Genomic DNA, 17,782 nt, shown 5'->3' with positions numbered 1-17,782 from the left:
TCAATACAAGCCAAGAATGACAATTAATTTACAATTTCAAAAAGTAACAGAGACGCACCTAAGAACTCCTACATGCAAGCTTTTAATCGCTTTCCTAGTGACTAGAAGTCACCCTCATTGTAAAAAAACATCTTCCTCATGTTTGGCCTGAATCTCCCCTCCTTTAATTTAAAGCCATTATCCCCTGTCCTGTAACAACAGGCCCTGCTAAAGAGTCTGTCCCCATTTTTCTTACCCGCCCCTCCTAAGTACAGAAAGGCCAATAAGGTCTCCAAAGTACAATAAGGTCTCCCTGGAGCCTTCTCTTCTCCAGCTGAACACCCCAACCCTCTCAGCCTGTCCTCCCAGCAGAGCTGGTCCAGCCTCTGATCACTTCTGTGGTTCCTCTGGACCTTCTCCCACATCTCAACACCCCATTCATCACCTTCTCCATTATATTATAAAACTGTTAGAATAAGTTGCTAATATACTTTCTATTTAGTTTAAATGCCTTTCCAATCATCACATGAAATGCTTCCTCTGTAAACATTTTAATAGACAAGCAAGCAACAATCTAATACTTTCGGAAGACAGTAGAAAACAGTTACACCTTTGTAAAGAGAAAAGGACGACAGCTCAAGATGCGAAGTTTAACATTTCACATTATGTCTCTTAGGATTTACCAAACTGCACATTTCTACAGACCATTGGTATGCATGCAAACATCTCACTACAATGGCAAAAGGAACTATGGAACCTGCACAGGGTTGAAATTAAAGAAGACAATCTAAGGGCCAGACTGCCTCCTCTACCTGGTGTAAGTGAAAGGAACACATACCTCCTCACACACATCACAAGAAGTGGCATTGATTAATTAATCAAATTAAGTTATTGTGGTCTCTGAATTTATCTCTAAAATGCATTTATGGTTATTATAGCACTCCAAGGAATTAAAAACAAACAAAAACACCACCAAAAAAACCCACAACACACCATGCCAGGATCCTCAAGACAACTGTAGCAGAATAGAAAGCCAGTAAATCTATTTGAAGCATTAAACGGAAGTTCACTGTATTTTTTCCCATAGTCTAATCTCAAAGATGGAAGATAATGTCTAAGTCTTGCCCAAAACAGGGTGGAAATAGCAGAAACACGCTTTATATCAGGCTTCTTGAACATGTAACTCTAACTACACTGGTACCTTTAAAAAACAGTTTCTAATCCTTACAATTTAACTAGAGACCACAGCTGTAGTCCCTATAAAATTCAAATGAGCTAAGACTTCTTAAAGTGTAAATTGATTGTTGCAGAGGGTAATTAACATAGCCTTTGACTTTTTTCATGTCGATGTTAAAAAAGTACTTAGATAACCAAATGTTTAGTCAATGTCAATCTCTTTTTCCACAGTACATGCTCCAATCCCAGGTACATCCCCAAACTGTTCTTATGTGCATCTGCCCAAACCTCTGACACTGCTAAATCTTTTCCCCACCACAAAACAGGTGACATAAAACTGTTAGAATTTAAAAGTCACTGTAATTTAAACCCATTTTATGTGGAAACCCCAAAATCTTGCCATACCACAATTTTCAAATTGCCAAATGTCTTACTTTTTAAGGTCCCCCCCTTTGATACCAAATTTACATATTTTTAAGACACATGCACCTAGGAAAATAAACCCTCATACAGCACATCTGTACCATAATCTTGTAACATGACTGGAAATAGTTTACACCATGATTACAGTAGTATTATAAGCCATTCCCATTATTGGGAGTAATCAAAAACGTCAGCCACGTTATATATTTGTTTATAAATGAAAAATATATAAGAAAGAAAACAGTAGTTATTTGAGAATCTTCTAGAATGCAACTCGCTTGAAATACACAAGACTTTCAACTCTTTGAACATTCTTACTCAGCCTCTACTCTGTTTATTAAAAGTCTAATGAGGCTTGAAACAAATAAGCACTTATTCCTTTTTCCTTTTTGAAAACATGCCACCCACTTCAAAATGTACAAATTTCCAGAGCAGAATTGAAGTGGACATTTGTCTTGCATCTAGGCTGCCACGTGTCTGCATTTTTGTCACCTACTCAAGATAAATGTCTGAACTAAAAATTCTCGGAATCTGTTTGTTTGTTTTGTACTAACCAAGTACAAAGGATTTAAACTTGTATTTTACAGTGATAACCCCCTTGCTCACTTGGCAACCATAAAATATTATGACTTCATATTACTGAAAATTCATGTAACAAAGTAAATATTTTAGTAAATACAAGTTAAAATGAAATGTTAAACTGCCTTTCCTATAGCTCTAATTTGAAGTTAAATGAAAAGAATCTCTCTGTACCTTTGTTCCCCTCAAAACCAACAGAAATACCCTAATATTTTGATTTATGTTTATGTGAAGGAAAGCCCAGCCCATTACCCTTCCACTTAAAACAATCAATCTCCCCTTAAAACTAACAAACAAAACAACGAACCAAACAAACCCCACCACACACACAAAAAGTCACACGTGGAGTGGCTCAAGTGTGGGTGAACTAGTCTCTTTTTAGATTAAACTAAACCACAATACATATTCCAGCAAAGAACCCAGTGTGCTGGGGAAAAAATGGGCATTCAACCTACATGTCCAGATTAGATTTGGACCAATTTAAAAAATACTTGAAGCACGTAACAGGTCCTGAGCATAAACCATCCCACGCTACAGATAAGCCTCAACAGGCACACACTATTTGTCTATGAAGATACAGTCTCAGGATATAAAGACATTCAAATAAAGACCGAAACAGAAACAGTGTCTTTAGGGCAAAACAAGAATCCTGCAAAGGAAGCAGAACAAACTGTAAACCCTTTTACTATTGCCCTCAAACTCTGGAAGGTGGTGGAAAAAGGAAGGCACAACACAACAGGAGAGAAAAAACAAAACCACCACACCAACACAAGAAAAAACTCACTAACTTGAAACATAATGAATCATCCTGTTTATATTTAATATGTATGCAAGGAGAAGGTCAACCACAACCTGTCAGTTACAATAAGCTTTGAAATGTATATTCCATTACATCGTTCATAACAAAAGGCAAGGTTCTGACCTAATTGTAAAAGTAATTACTTCATAAAGAATGACTTCTGGATTAATCAAATGTGCCTTTAAAGGGCATAATGTGCTTTCATTCACAAAGGAATACTGAACTCTACACTGAAAAAACACGCTTCAGAATTTGGTACGAGAAGTAATACCTTTGTAATACAAATATTTTAAAATCATTTAAGTCCATAACTACCTTGCTGAAAGGAAACAACACAAAGTTAAATATCAACGTAAAATGACTGCATAAAAAGCTACATCACCAAGTCTTTAATATGCCACATATTATATGAAACGTCCTTCAAAGTCTTCTGTGAGAATAAGAAGTTCCTCTGCCTTTTATGTCTGCTTCAGCAGGAAATCCGAAAAAGGTTTATAGTTCTTAAATCCTCCGAAGCACTACTAAAAAGAAGGCCTTAACAAAATTCAACTTGAAACTTAGAATTTTGTTCTGAAGGTTGTGACAAATACTACTCACGCTGAAATATACATGTTGAACAATACATGCCAACAATACTTTTGTACACATTATCCCAAAAGGAGACAGGTTTCAAAGGAAAGAATGGAACGGACTAGATCAAATCTCATACTTTGCCTCACATCTTAAGTGTGAACATCTGAGACACTATGCATTTAAACTTTTAATTGCCTCAGTAGTTGGACTACCGCTATTTAATCTAGAAAGATAAATACTGGAAGACTGCAACCTGTGCCTCCTTCAGTTAAAATACAGAGTTCTTGAAATTGTTTCATTGTCATTATTAACTTGTAATATCACTGGAAGCCTTGACAATTTTGGATTAATGTTTTCATTCACAAAAGAGAAATCAATTTACTTTATATATATTTATCATGTATTTAATAAGAATGAATATAGAAAGCTAAACATCAGAACAAGTATCCACTGGACTTTTCTTTAAGGCTTATCATTATGCAGACCAGTTATATTCTCTGTCATCATTTGAGACTACTAACACTATCTCTAAAATGTGTTTAAGATAACTGTATTTTATCTCCTACATGGCACCCACTTCTAACTCAGAGTCTTCAGATTACTCACTCAGCTACAATGACATTGAACTCATAAAGAACACCACTGCACTATCTCAGGAAATTAAACCAACTCACGCATCATTAAATAAATTTTATAAACATTTGAATTACTTAAACTAGGTATTTACATACACATAAGAAAGTTTACCAAGTATAGTTGAGGTACATTGTTACTGCTTCTCCTTCCATACAGGTGCAAGTTATTTCATGTTTTTGGGGGTTTTTTTTACCATTTTCACAAGGAAAGAAAGATATATTAGTTCTGGTCATTCTTTTTTAACTCGCCGATTATTTACATAACCTGCAAAAATACTACTGAAACGGAATAAATAACTAACATTATTACCGGAGTCAACACGCAGCACATACTGAGGTGCCGCTGCAGCTTCCTGATAACACGGGCAGCGGGGCTGGGCGGCGGGAACCGCGGCCACGGCCTGGCCCCGTGTCACGGCCCGGCCCTGTGTCACGGCACCAGTACCTTCCTGCTGCCGCCTCAGCTGCCTCAGCCAGAGCAAACCCCCGACACAGGGCCGGGCTAGGGACAGGCTCCGGAGAGCCCACGGCTTCGGGGGAAGCCTTCCCCACCGCAAACGCCTCTGAGGCGCTTTCGCTCCGGCTCTCCGGACAGCCGCCGGCACAGGAGGGCGGCGGCTCTGCGGACACCACACCCAGTTTCGGGCTGCGCCCCTCACGGCCGCCGCAGCCCACGGCCGGCTCTCGCCCTGCGCCATGGAGGCGCCGGGGTGCTCACACCGCCCCGGCAGCCGCCGCCACGGCCACCCCGGGCCCCGTCGCGGCGGGCTGAGGGCGCGGGGCCCAGTCCCGCCGGGAGGCGGCGGCAGACGGCTGCGGAGCTGGCGGCAGCCCGACCCCCTCCCCTCTCCTCCCCTTCCCGCCTCCGCACTCACGCTCTCCGGCAACCGCCGCCCGGGCCCTCGCGCAGCACCACGTGATGCGGCCGCCACTCAGCAGCGAGGGGGGCGGGGCCTGGGCCGCGCGTGCGCCGCGGGCGGCCGGCCAGTCAGCCGGTCAGTGAGGGGAATGGGGGATGACAAGGGGACAGGGCCGGTCAGACCTTCGGCACCGCTGGGAGGGTGGCGTGGGCGTTAAAATTGACGCATAGTGGCCAGGCCTGGAGAGTAGCGCAGCCCCAGGGCGGCAGGAGGCCGTCTGTCAGTCGGCAACCGCCCAGTGCCGCCGCGTCGCTCAGGGCAGTTCCGCCCAGTAGCTGAGGTAATTACCGAGGAGGGGGCGAGTGCCTCCTGTTTTATCTGCACTACAGGCTGTGGGAGGGCGTTGAGGCGAATACAAATTAGTTAAGGTAGATGAGGGAGTGTGTAAGAGCGGGTGGATAGCACACAGTGAAAACGTTCTAGTGACACACTGGGACAGGTGATAAAAGGTGCCCAATCCCTGTTGGAAGGCTTTAAATTGTGTTTAACGACATCTGTCAAAATATTGGTTACTAGTCCTACTTGCCATTAAAATCCATAATTATATTCCCTTTGAAAATGCCTTAGTGCACATGCAAAACAGTAACTAGTTCTGTAAGTTTAATAGTTCAACTACTTTAGTTTTTTCATGCATTAAAGGCAGTTAGATGAACATAGTTTCACTTGTGTAGGGTATTAGTCACTGGCGTTAAATATTACTCCCCGAATTTGATACAGATATCTAGGCTGGGAGCTTAGTTATTAATATTCAGTAGGGAGTACACTGAGCCAATTATAAATGGCTAAAATAATAGGTTATCATGGAAATGTTGGCAAACTGATGGTGCAAATATGTGACTAGAAATTAATCATACAAAATCCATAGCCAAAGCTACATGTAAATGGCTCTATTTTGCTGTCACTTATGTGGCATTTAGGTTTCATATAATATTTTGGTGGTTCATACAAGTATGTCATAGCATTTATAAGAAAATTTTATTCTGCCCTTCCAAAACCAGCACACAGCTCAGCAGACTGGCAGGCATGAAAGGGTCTGAATTCCTAGAAATAGGGTGGAGATCAAGTTAAAGGAGCAAACTTTGCCAAAACAAGCAACTTCAGCATAGTCTTCTGTTCCAAGAATGAACAGAAGCCAAAAGAGGAGGGTGGATTCAGTGTGTGCCACCATTTAGACACGTTATCTTAAGCTCCGTAGTTTTGGCACATTTAGATCTGTTACCTCAATTAATGCTAATAATAATTCATAGAAGTCACAGGATGTGGGAGTTATTCATGCCTAGACTGGTAGATTTTCTAACATACATGAGGTTTTCTATAATTGTCACCATTTTCTGTAATAATGTACTCCATTTTCATGCAATCATAATTCCAGTCCATAATTCTTAGCGATGGAGTGTTTATGTACAGGTCAAGATCTTATTACTGGATGTATAAATCGCCAGGTTGTGATTCTCTTCTGGGACCTAGAAGAGCTGGATTTCATTCCTAGTTCACTTCCTGGGTCAACCTGAGGAAGTGTTTATTAATATTCCATCTTTTCAGGTCCTTATTGATATGGCAGGGATAATAGAAATCACAGGAAAAGTGGGAGGCTAAGTAAATGAACTACGTGTGGAAATAATGGGCCACATATGTAGAGACATTTAAAAAGCAAAACAAAATACACTGTTCTTGTACTCTTTACCCAAGTGTGGGATTTGATACCCGTTAAGTTCTGAATATTTGTTCTTATTCTACGCAAATTTTGCTAGAAAACCCCAGATCTTTTGAATTATTTTGTGCTTACATAAATAGCTGGTTAGAAAATAATAAAACAACACACCTGCTGCTCTCTTTCTTTAATTTCATGCCACTATTTACCTCATGGATTTCTTTTACCTTTTTGACTGAATGTTCATTTTTCTTATCAATAAAATTGAATAAAATGAGAAATACTGTTCACAAACTACAGCTTTTTTTCATGGAAAAAGTCAAATGTTGATGAAACTTATTCCTTTATCCTTGCTCTTACATGTCCCATATGTGCAATTACTGGTCTTCCTCAATAGGAAAGATGTTCTTGAGTAAGAATGGCAATTTAACTGGGCTGGAGGGCTGGCACATAAAAGGTTAGTTGAGTTCATATAAGACAATATCTCTTTCGATTCAAGTGACTATGAACAGTGTAGGTTCTGTTTCCTAGTTATGCCTGGCTCTTTCTAAAGAGAATTCAATACTTGGAAAGAAAATAAAGAAGAAATAAACAAAAATATAATTTTCATAACCCCTGTACAGGTAGCACAGGAGTGACGCATAGAGTTAGCACTGCTTACGCCTTAATGCTAACTATATAATCCATGTAAATATTTATAATACACCTATTATCAGTGTAAACATGCAGCTTAGTCATATGTTGACTCATAATGAAAAAGTGACATTGAGATCTTTCCTTCGCTTAATAACACAAGGTTTAAACAGGTTTTAGGAGCAGTAGAGTAGGTCTCAGTCATTTTTCTGAGATTTATACTGAGGCTTTTCAACATGAAAAAATTGGAAGGCAACAGCCTGCTATGGAATACAGGGATGCAAATTAGATCCATATCTAAAGGATATTTTTAAATTAATGCTGGGAATCTGATAGCAGCATATTTGAAACACTGTTTATGTTAATCTTGCAGGAACTAGTTAGGCCTAGCCTTCAAAAGTAAGAAGAACGTCGAAGCATAAAGTAAAGGAGCTGTGACTTCCCTAGACTGTCAGTACATGACAGCGTTTACAAATAGTAGAAGAGAGAAGCAGTAATCCAGAATTTGATACATGGAATATTATGAGTCTGACAGAAAATTAACAAATTACAGATGATTAAAGGATTGGTTTAAACATGTTATTAGTTTATATACAGCTATTGCACCACTGTTACCATTCTGGTTCTGAAAACAACGCAACACTTTGGAAAATGTGGAGGCAAGCCCTTCTGAGAGATCCAAACTGAAATACAATCTGATAGCAACAGTTTTGTATGAATTTCAGGGCTTACCCTTTGGCAGTCTTTGATCTGCAGCAATGTTGTCTTTGCTGTGTAGCCCACCCATGGTAACTTTTCCTTAGCTAGTGTTGCGCTTTCTCCAGTTCAGGTGCCGTCATCATCAACACTGTAACTTTATAGTACACTTTGGACAAGTGGAGTGAAAAATGTAGATGCTTTCTCTCCAGCTTATAGAGATAAAAAGGAATATATCCTGGAGGTTCTTGATCTGTTCATACAGTCTGCCGGAAGAAACAGGAGAAACATCTGGTGGAAAATAAAAGAGTGTATTTGTCTGAATGTGGGCTAGAAGAAACGGACTAACATAAAAAAGGTTTCATAACACTTTCAGCCAAAGAGGCCTTTGATCATCTAGTCACCTCCTGCTTATCCAGATACTTCCACATTGCATTGAGACACTCCAGTTAAACCAAAGCTTTTTCATCCTCAAAAGCTTGAGCTGTTGCATGTGATCAGAAGAGAGCAGACCAAAAGCTAATGTTCAGGAAATGAATGTGTGAAATGTGCCAAGATGATGGTACCAGGCAATCCCTCTATACAGCTAAAGGGCTTTCTAAAAAAGATATCAAAATCAAAGAGAACATAATTTGAGATCACTGGTGAAAGCAAACTATAATGTAAAAAGTTATTGGCTATGGAATAACAAGAGAGTAACTTGCTGTCATCTAAAATTTATTTTAAAACATGTATATGCAAACATCTATCTTCATTTTGCTTGACCAGAGGAATGTTAAATAATCATTACTAAAAGAAAGTTGTTAACCAAAATACTACTGTAGGCAGAAAATATTCTGTTGAATACGGTTATTTTTTCAGTGGCAACATAATTTACATCTCATCACTTACAGTTTATACAAATCATGAAGTTAAACTGTATTCTGCTGCTGGCAGGGAATTTTTGTTAATACTGTAGCTGTGAAAATTTTATTATTATTTCCCATCTCTATAAAGCATTCACATAATGTTTTCCTTTATGGAAACATGGGGTTTGATCCAATTTTTAATGAAATTTTAACTGCTTTATAGAAAGGATATACCAATAATCTGGTGACATCTTTGTGTCCTCCACTGGCCTGCAGGATGCCAGGACAGTGGAAGCAGCATGCTCCCCCACGGAGGTGAAGTGTCCATTTGTAGTACTCCCACATTCCCAGCTCTCAAAGTTGGGCTAATCCAGAGGCAATACTGAAGGACTTTATCTGGCACTCCTTGTAAGGAGGGATTTGTCAAAGATAGTAAAGGAATTTCTCCAGAAATTACATTAAGCCCCTTTTTGGAAGTCTTTTCTTGCTCTGTATTTTCTCATGGATATATGAATAGAATTCATGCTTTTTGTCTTTTTATGCTGACTTTGGTTCTGCAGTGTATACACTCACCAACCTGACTCATGTCCCCTGCAGTGAGGTGGAGAGGCAGAGCATGGGTGGGGAAGCATTTGAAGATGGGCTGATACCACTGGAAACCTGGTCCTAAAATTTTATTACATGATTTAGTCCTTCTATTTCTGTTTTCATACAACGAAAGAAGCTGTATTTCCCTTGGAAGTTTGACTCTCAGAGAAGAGTCATAGTACGGTATAACATGGAAATGGTAGCTGATTATTTGTTTTTTCTTTGTTTTAACTTAATGGACTTTCTAAAGCTATCTTTAACATACTAAGTTTTATTTAATAACACTAAGCCTAACAAAGGCACCTGTCATGGTGCCTTTGTGCACTGATGGGCCTTAGTTGTCCTGACCAGCATCACCTGTGTCCTCCCACACACCTCTGCCCATGGGCTCCATTTAAGGTGAGCCCTAGGTCTCTGTTTCTTCCCTGAGCAGGTCTGTAGCAGTGCTAGTCTCAGCTCTACTCTGGCCTTGCCCTGCACCTGAGCCCTCCTGAGCTGGGCCTGGTCTCTGGGGCATGATGGCTCTGTCTAGCTCTCCTGGTTCTGCCTCCAACCTGCCTCATTGGGGTGGGCCTGGTCTGTGACCTGAACCCTTGGCTGGGCTCAACTGCCACCCCTGGACCCTCTACCCCATGCTCAGGTGCCTTGGAACTGGGCCCTCTTAGCATTGCTTGTCCCCTAGGAGGAAGGGAGCGAATATGGCATTCAAGACATTGAATCTGAAAGTTATGATTAAAAATTGGTAAGTTCTACCAAAACTTTTTTTTTTTCTCATTATTAGTCTGTTTTTAAAACATTCAGTGGAAATTATAAAGCTGTAGTAGAAAGGAGAAAGGTAAATGAAATGAAGATCAAACTTATTATGAAGCATTTAAGCATTTTTAGTATAGAAAATGATGTGTGACTTATAATTGAACTTAAGTAAAACTACTGAATATCACTGAACCTGGGAGCTTGTATTTTGTAGCTGGGTATTACTCAGGTTTAGCTTAACAGAAATTTCACTCTAACCTGGCAAAACAGTTTTCTGGTAAATATATTTTATTTGGTCAGCTAATGTAGCTGGGAAAAGTAGACAAGCTTTCAGCTGCATGATGCTTTATTCAGATCTGAAATAGAAGCAGTGGACTTCAACGTTAAATAAGAATTGAAGGCCATTTTTCTTGATTAAAGTATACTGGAAGTTACACATAGCACCTGGGTGGAAATAACTGGTGAATCTGCTGGGGATGACACTTGTGTATGTATTGGAAATAAGCATCAGTCTTTAGCTTGTTTTCAAATAGCAAGTTTCACCTGTTTTTGTGGTAGGGCTGCTGCAGGTGTACTGGTCTCCTTAGGGCAAAGCCAGAAGTGTGAAGACAGATGTAGTACCTCTCGGTGGTGGCATCAACAAGTTAATGAGAAGCCCTCCTGCAGACCTGGGGCAGCACTGGGAGGTGCCTCCATGTGGCACCTCTGTGCCTGCCTCTCATCACACGTGGCTGAGGCTGAGAAACCGTATGTCACGGTGCTGTGCCTGTGCAAACTGCTGCAACAGGTTGCTGTCCTGCTATTCTGGTTTATTTTCCACTCTGCTGGAGATGATTGCCTGTCAGCCCTCTGCTGATAGAGGTCTTTAATCTTCTTTAAACAAAATCACAAGGCTGGGGGCTTCGATCAGATTGGGGCTGGGTGGGGCTGGAGCTGGCAGGATTCACTCCATCACCTGCATGTGCTGCGAGGAGACAGTACAGCTCCAGCTAGAACAAGGACCACAGCCCTGGGCTGTCCTGTCCCACCAGCCATCTCCGCAGTGGGAATCTCACACTTCAAAGGCCACTTCTGAAACAAAGCAGAGGTTGGGGCAGAGGGCTTGCAACTGGCATGGAATGAGCACAGACAAGGACATGAAGATAGTGCTCAGCCATCTGTGTGGGTGTTTATGCAAACTTTCTAGGACTTGTTCAGGTTTCTGGGGATCTTCCAGCTTTCTAGGTAGAAGGGCAAGTTTTTCAGCCATTAATGCAACGAACCCTCCCACTTCCCAGAGTCAAATAACTCCCATGGGGATTGCCCCAGGGACCTCTTCATCCTCTCCTAAAAACTTGTGAGTTTATTTGCAGCTTTTTCTTTCAGCAGCTGAAAAATATATTTCTGCTACATGTCACTTTTATTTTGATTATTCGCTCTGTGTTTTAATTTTTATCTGTGTCCAGTGAGGTTGAGAAATATATTTTTTAATTACTTTCCTTGTTCTTTTACTGGCTTTCTGTCTGTAAAATAATAATCTCTGGCAGCTTTTTGGCTTTTGCAATTGCAGAGTACCTCAATCAGTTACAACAAGGTGACTCAGCGTTCTGTGCAGCCACTTGTGAAGACTTGAGCCAGGCCTTCACTTGATTAATGAGCATCGGCTTATTCTTGAGATAAATTCATGCTGGATTTTACCCAAGGGCTACAGAGTGGGCACTCCAGAGAATTTAGTGGAAGAAATCTGTACTTGAAATGACTTTTCTTTGAGATCAGTTTACTTAATGATTGCTTGCTTGAAGGTAATACCACTGATAAGGAGGAAAAGCCAGTCAAAAATGTAAAGAGAACTACATTCATTAGATTTTTTTATATATATATATATGTATAAAAACCAGTTTTCTCTCAGATGAAAAATTATATGGCAGACCCTTTACTGGGCCAAGTCCCTGAGGTAGGTGAGAGCTTACAAGATGTTACCCTACATCTGCATGGTGCCTTTCAGCAGCGGCATTTGTGCTACCAGGGACCTGGCAGTGAGGAGCAGTCCCCCTCCTGCCTGAACTGCTTTCCCCAGTGATGACTGGCATATCCATGTTGATATCAATCACCAGCCATGTATTTGAGCATATTTTAGTTGATTTCCTGAAAAATTCATGTGTGGCAATTACCTGCATGTTGGTCTCCCCCAGTAACTTCTGGATCAACTGACCAGTTTCAGTGTCATCTGCCAGAAGTGTGGGCTGCAGGTCCACCACCTCCAGTCAGTCTTTTTGGTGAGGAAAGCCGCTCTTTGCCATGTGATGGGAATGGCCAAGGGTGTGCATGCAAATCCCAGAGCTGAGTTTAGGTGCTGGAGACATGGCAGAAGATACCGAGTTTTTCTAAGAGGCCTGTCCTGCACTGATCGTTTTATCCATACCCTCTGGGCAGCTGGGGCTCTGCGCGTTGGTGGATTTGTGAGCTCGCTCGCACAGCCTTGTTGGCCCGTACCATGTGGAAGTTCTTTTCCTAGACAGTAGGTCAAAGACACATGGGCAGGAGGCTTTGGTGAGACTTGAAACCATTGGGTTGGAAATGGAAAGCAGGGGGAGGGAGAGGGATAAACAAGCAGAATGTGGGGAGCTCTGACAGTATAATGGTTGAACCTGATATTCATAACAGGAAATCAGGGTTAATTTTTCTGCTATTCATGACTTCTGCATTTATATAAGAAGTTGAATACCTGTTTTGATGCAGCATTGGGGGGTGCTGTTGTTGAAATACTTAGCAGAAAAATCTAAGTGTATAATCTATGCAGCATTTGAGTACTTCTGTTGATGTATCAGAGAAGTGTTTCTCTGAAGGAATTGGATGTGATTCTGCAAATCCCAGGTTCATTTGCAGAAGGAGAAGAAATAAAGATGTATGCATGGAAAAGTCAATATACTGAAATGAAGAAAGCAACAGAAGATAAAACACAATCTGTGTGTTTTTAGAGCATCTGTCAATCTAAAGTAATAATAAATAAGTAAACAGAACCTTTTTAATTTGTGCAAGTTAATCCCCTTCAGGGCTGAATTAACTAAAGCATATCCCTATGAAATAGCCTTCATTATATAAATCAGTGTGCTGATGGATTACTGAGTTTGCAGCCAAAAAACTGTACCAGCATAGGTGTGAAGTTTCCTGATCATCTAATAAATTGATAACTTTGAAGCCTAGTTGTGACAATTTAAATGTCATCACTATTAAACAAGTTGCCAAAATGCAAACAACCATCCTAAGTCATTAAAATGTAATTATAAAGGACAGCTGGGTCTACTATCAATCAGGGCTGTGGGGACTAGTAATGGGGAAAAAATATGAAACTTTCACACAAACAGAATGCGACTCCTGCATATGCCAACTAGAGCCTGCATGGGAAGCAAGCAAAACGTGTTTTGTGCGTATGCAGTTACTGATGCTTATAGAAGGTTTGCATTACTGAGGTGGACATAGGAGTCAGTGACAGTGTGGCATCCAGCAAATATCTTCACATTCTCTTTATCTGCCGTATATGAGAAAGCCCTTTTGGTTACTAATGGGGTAGGGCTTTGTTAATGAGAGACAGGTAGACTGGGGGGCAGTTCCAATCTAACAAAAATGACAATGAAGTGGGACTAAATGTGCTCTATCGTGGAATGGCAGCACAGGTGTTGTAAGCTCTGTTTTGAGAACCAGGTGGACTTCAAGTGATAATGAAGGTTTGCTTTTGGCTGAAAGTAATAAAGACCAAACTGACTATCAGGCTTTGCAGGCATGGATCTATTATGTTTATGAAAGCTGTGGTTAGTCACATTGATAACTGAGTTATTGAACTTTATTATTATTTGCTTGATGCTTATTTACTTGATACTTTGAAATGGCCATGATGCATGCAACAAGCCCAGTCCCTGCTCAGAACTTGCAGCTTCTGCTATGGATGGTACAGTTCTAAATTCACACTGGTTTCAGCTACATCCCAGTAGGTTTTGTCTGTTATTCAGTGATGCTGCATGTAGTTGATTAGATTTACTGTTGATACATACATTGGAAATGGAGGAACAAGCTAGAACTGTGATACTGCTTCATTAAAATAGTAACCCCAAAAGGCCTCTCAGTCTTTTGGTGTACTATTTATATGTATTATGGATCTACAACAGCTGCTAGCTTCTATAATTAAGCCCCATTTTCCCTAAATGTGGCAGGAGGGGTGAAATGAGTGGGATAATTGGTACAATTCTAAAACCCATCTTTTGTGTTATGTATCTTAATGCATAACTCCAGTATTGGATAGCTACTTTTTTTTGAGGCTCTTACAAATCTAAACAGACTTTAAAAATTGGTGAATGCTAGCATATTATTTCAAATAGTGATTCCTTTCTTCTTGTACATCAGCCTAAAGCATGTAATTCTCAAAAACGGAGGATGCTGTGAACAATTCCAAGGTGTGCCCTAATTGATCAGTGTTCCTAAAATATTTAGGTATGAAATTCTCCATGTATCTTTTTTTCTACTATCAAGTAAATCTTTGTGGTGCACTGAGACGTTCATTGTGCTGAAAAACTTGTTCATTTACTCTCAGGAAGAAAAGTGTGCTATTGTATATGGGTGTTCAAACCATTCATATCTTTTTTTTGTACTTGGAAATGATATAATAACTGAGTGTACTACCATTATTATCTACCTTTCACTGTTGCAAATTATAACTTTTGTTTGTTTTGTAACAAGAATCAGTTAGTATGGAGCTTAGAGAAACATTTAAGATTACAAAATGTTTCTAATGAACAGATTGTTTTCTGATGCAAATGGAAAGCCAAGCTGAGAGAGAGTTTCTATTTTTATGCAGAAGGATACAGCCTCCCAACAGACTTTGTCCTTATTTTTTGGCAGATTTGGACTGCCCTACTCAAAAGCATAAACAAGCTTCAGCCTATCAACACCACAAGTGAGACACTAACCTGTCAAATAAAGAGACATGAATAAATAGAAAAACAATAAAAGTCAGTAAAGTAGGAAATCTCACACAGTGTGAATGATTTTCTATATAGCATAAGCAAAATTTTCTGCTGTTTTTTTTTTTCCACACAGGTACATTAAGGATGATTAATTTTTTGTCACCAGTGCAGTTATGAAATGCATGCAAACTCCAGAGATCATGCTGGCTAATGGATGAAATAGTTATCTTGAAAGGAAAAACAAGCTTTCCTATAATTTCCATTCATGTCCTCCTGGTGTGAGATGACAATTTACTGCAGGTTTAGGAAATTAAAGTAAAATGTTAGTTTTCCAGGTGCACTGAAGAGGTTTTGAGATTAATTTAGCAAAGGTGATGGTATTTCTCACTGCACAGTGAAAGTCAGCAAGATGACACTGTAAAATATCCTTAGTAATAGTCAGTTAGAAAGTCTGCAGGGGATAAGGTTAGGGAAAGGTGAGCAGCTGACATCAAATCAGAAGCCGGATGTGCTGACCCATAATCATAGGCTTTTGCAGGCTTTTTTGGACTGCGATTCAGCATAACATTATTGAATTCACCTTTAGATTAAGCTGGTCTGCTTTGACATATACAAACCCATATGCAAGTTAATGGCTGTGTCATCCACTTAATTATGCAAGGTTTGAAAACAGCTCAGTGAGGTGACCCCTGCCAGCACTGCTTTTCCAGGGCCTTTGCCACTTACGTTTTCAACAAATGGAAAGTGGCACTGCCCATTTCAGTCATGTTGCATCGTTAGTTTTGTGTAGACAGACCTCAGAATAGTAATATACAAGGTGTTCTTGTTTGTTTTCTTGCAAGATTACTGAGAGCTGTTTAACTCAGCACTATGTTATGATGAAAGTCGTCTGCTCATGTAATAGTGCGAAGTCTTTGGCTTTGCGGAGAAAAGGTTCTTAGAGACAGTAGTCCCCACACAGGCATTACTCAGTGGACTGAAATTAAGCACAATCAAACATTTTTGAAGGATTGAAATATCTTAGGAAAAAATATACTTTTTCATAAACATCAGGAGATGACAAAGGTGCAATTATATGTGCAAACCCTAACTGTTGCTTGTTGTTTATACGATCCTGCAGTCTTTGCTTGCACGGTCACTCTGCAGAGAATTTTTGTGCTAGAATTGAACTGAAAGAATGCTTCATATGGTTGAATTTCTTCTACTTTAACAAATATTTTTAGGTTGCTAGCGTAATCTTAATGGCATATTGATGTAGTTTTATCTTTATTCAGAGGATATGCTTCTGACTTGCTCACTTACACAGTGCTTACTCAACAAATCACATGGTAATCGGTAGTATTAAGGTCGATGGCAACGGATCTGTCTCTCACGCTCTGCACTAAAGACTACACTTACTGAATATTGCACTGATGTTGAATCAAACTCATGGCTGATTCCGCTGCAATTATTTCCCTTTCATGCAATTGTGGGAAAGGATTTAGTCAGGAGCTGGGCAGTGGGCTTCTGCTTTTTGCAGTCTTCACTGTGCACTGTCCAACTCCCACACCGAATAAGACAAGCATGCGAAAGAGTTGGGATGTTCCTTGGACTGAATAATATCTGACCCTCTTCCCAGTGAAGTGACTTTGGTGGGAATTGTGTGCTCCTATAGTGAAAGACCTTGGTGTGCATAATGACCTGGAAACCCACATGAAATGTTATAATCACAGCTAGTAGCATAGTATCCCAGTTCTCAAATACAGAAACCATAGAACTCAAAGGTCTGATTCCTCCTATTCACAAGGCAAGGGGAGGCATATGTTTGGGCCAAGCTTATGCGATGTCTGACTTGAGAGTATTTCCTGTATTTCTTAGCTCCTACTTCACACTTACTTTTGTATTTTTGTCCTTTGTTCCCATTAACTGTTGCTGTGGGAAGGCACAGTTAAATTATTTTAACACTTAAACCTGAATTTGTGGTCATTCTAATTCCATCTGCATGAGGAGTTTCAAGCCAACAGGTTTGGGGGGAGAGCTGGAGGGTAGTTGTTTTTTTTTCCTGCTCAGTGGAGTTTCATCCAGGACAGTGGTCACTTTGTTTCTGAAGAATGCAGCTATCAAGGAAGACTGTCATCACAGGTTAAAAATGCATCTTGGCTGTGTAAGGGTCCTTCCACAGAGCCCACTGCAGTTCTCCGGTTCCCCTAGCAAACCCCTACAGGAGGAAATGGCCTCAAGATGTGCCAGGGAAGATTTAGATTGGATATTAGGAAAAAATTCTTCATGAAAAGGGTTGTCAGGCATTGGAGCAGGCTGCCCAGGGAAGTGGTGGGGTCACCATCCCTGGAGGTGTTTAAATGGCATTTAGATATGGTTCTTAGGGACATGGTTTAGTGCCAGAGTTAGGTTATGCTTGGACCTGATGATCCTGGGGGTCTCTTCCAACTGAAACAATTCTATGATTCTACTCTCTGGTGAAGGTTTTGCACTTCTAAACAGATATATTTCATATGCAAGTCCTAAGATTTCAAATAATACACCTATTTCATATAGGCGTGCTTTCTGTGTGAGTTCTGATGTGCAAAAGTCATAGCTATAAAACACAGGACT

The 17,782-nt window shown here is 40.3% G+C and overlaps 1 protein-coding gene across 6 annotated transcripts in view; it reads right to left on the bottom strand.

The window, feature by feature from the left end:
- RHBDD1 (rhomboid domain containing 1) overlaps positions 1–5,067 on the bottom strand; it is a 28,071-nt gene extending 23,004 nt beyond the window's left edge. For 2 of the 6 annotated variants that reach the window (XM_080350041.1, XM_080350046.1), the window contains exon 1: positions 4,277–4,970. The gene's annotated coding sequence lies outside the window, so the exon portion shown is untranslated. Of the gene's footprint in view, positions 1–4,260; positions 4,971–5,039 lie in introns of those variants that run through there. The other 4 variants (XM_080350042.1, XM_080350044.1, XM_080350043.1 and 1 more) reach the window with 4 other exon arrangements.
- Between the last annotated feature and the right edge of the window lie 12,715 nt (positions 5,068–17,782).

The sequence above is a fragment of the Nesoenas mayeri genome (genome assembly GCF_963082525.1).
Source record: "Nesoenas mayeri genome assembly, chromosome: 9".
NCBI lineage: Eukaryota > Metazoa > Chordata > Aves > Columbiformes > Columbidae > Nesoenas > Nesoenas mayeri.
This window is presented reverse-complemented; position numbering and strand designations above follow the sequence as displayed.